Source organism: Pteropus vampyrus, unplaced genomic scaffold, assembly GCF_000151845.1.
Source record: "Pteropus vampyrus isolate Shadow unplaced genomic scaffold, Pvam_2.0 Scaffold131, whole genome shotgun sequence".
Taxonomy (NCBI): Eukaryota; Metazoa; Chordata; class Mammalia; order Chiroptera; family Pteropodidae; genus Pteropus; species Pteropus vampyrus.
In genome coordinates, this window is record NW_011888912.1 from 105,392 (window position 1) to 107,216 (window position 1,825).

Sequence of the window (1,825 nt, forward strand, 5' to 3'; positions counted from 1 at the left end):
CTGAGGACTTTGTAAGAGACTTAAATTCGATAAGTTACCCGTCAATGGGATAGGTTGCAAAGGGATACGAGAAAAGTGTGTTCATTATTTAGATTGTAGTGGTTTCTCTAGTGTCTGCATCATAACCGATCCCATTCTACACCTTAAATGCATTCAGAGTATCGCATGACAATCTGGAGTCATTAAAAAAAAAGAGTCTCACAGAAACAGACATACAATGAAACTACATAAACAAAGCCCAGAGATGCAAATTCACAAGTGAATTTTCTATATAAAAAAGTCACATTTCAAGTCTTTGAAATAAAGACTTTGTCCAGTAAATGAGAATCCATAAAGAAGTGAGCATCAGAAAGAAAAGTTGTATGTAAACTTCTCGGCGGACCAAGATACATTCCAAATGGATCAAAATTTTCAATGTAAAAAGTTGAAACCATAAAAATACTATCACGAAACACTTCTAAACAGTAAAAACAGTCTCTCTGAGATTTAAAATTCAGAAAAAGGAAATCGTTAAATTAACCATATAAACCGAGAAACTTGCATGGAGGAGCTCCACCATCAGTAATGGTGTATTAAGAAGCTCACATCCATTCTTCTGTAAACAGCTAGGACAAAGTGTTTTGTAACAAAGGCTTCTGTTTTGAATGCGTGGGATGGCCACCAAGGTTGTGTGTGAGGAATTGTGTGGCCACACTCTGCAAAATAAGAAGCTCCAAGAATTCACCCCAATGTTTGGGGGGGCCTTCTCCCTAACAGCAGTTGCTGACAGGACAGCAAGGCCTGAGAGGCTGACGAGGTGAGCAAATACTCAACAGACTTCTGACTCAAGGAGATAAAAATTGAAATTTAAGGACCACAGAAAAAGGAAGGGCCCTAGTAAACATCCCGCGTTTTCATCAGGGAAGCTGAAAGGCCCAACCTATGAGTGAGAAAGTACCAGAAATAGGCCAGCCATCACAGAAGTGAAGACGTTAGCATTTGTATTCCTTATTTGAGGCAGGTGATCTGGAATTGCTGGTTCTCTCAGCCTACCTGCCTGCCAGAAAGAAAACGAAATCCTATCTGGATTAAGATGACGTCTTCCAGACTCTTGTTAATTTTTAATGTGATATCCAGCATGGAATTAAACACACATATACATATCTCCAAAAAAAGTAAGAAACAAAACAGACACACGGACAAAACACATCACAGGAGATCAAGAAAATGAAGTTATTGGACCAAAGCAACAACCAGAACTATGAGGAATATGTTCAAGGAATTGACAGAGAATATTGAAAGAAACGTGTGACATGAATGAACAAGTTTCTCAACTTCTCTTGGTCTCATCTGTGAAATGACGATAAAACAGCCATCACCGGAAACAGTATATCAAAAGCAGGAATGAGAACGATGGTCCAGCTTTATGGAGCATGGACCTTGAGCAGAGTAACACAATACACTGTTCATATGTTTGCAGTGATGCTGCTATAAGCAGCCGACTGTGATGCCAGCCATATAAAATAGAATGAAACATTTGCCTGATAATACGGTATGACCTATCAAAAATATTCCTATATTAAATACATAATCAAGGATATCCTTTTAGAAACTATTCAACAAATGCACGTGCATGTGGCCGAAATTTTATTTTTTAATTAAAAAAATTTTTTTCTAAAGACCTTTAAAGCTCATTAACTCTCCCACCATTTAATGTCCCATTTTCGTAACAGACTCTGAAACTCAGAGTGACTTTCTGGGGGCCCAGAGCAAATAGACATACATTGGTGCGGGTCATAAAATGTAGTTATATTAGGAAGTTTTTACGGAGAAGCACATTTGAATA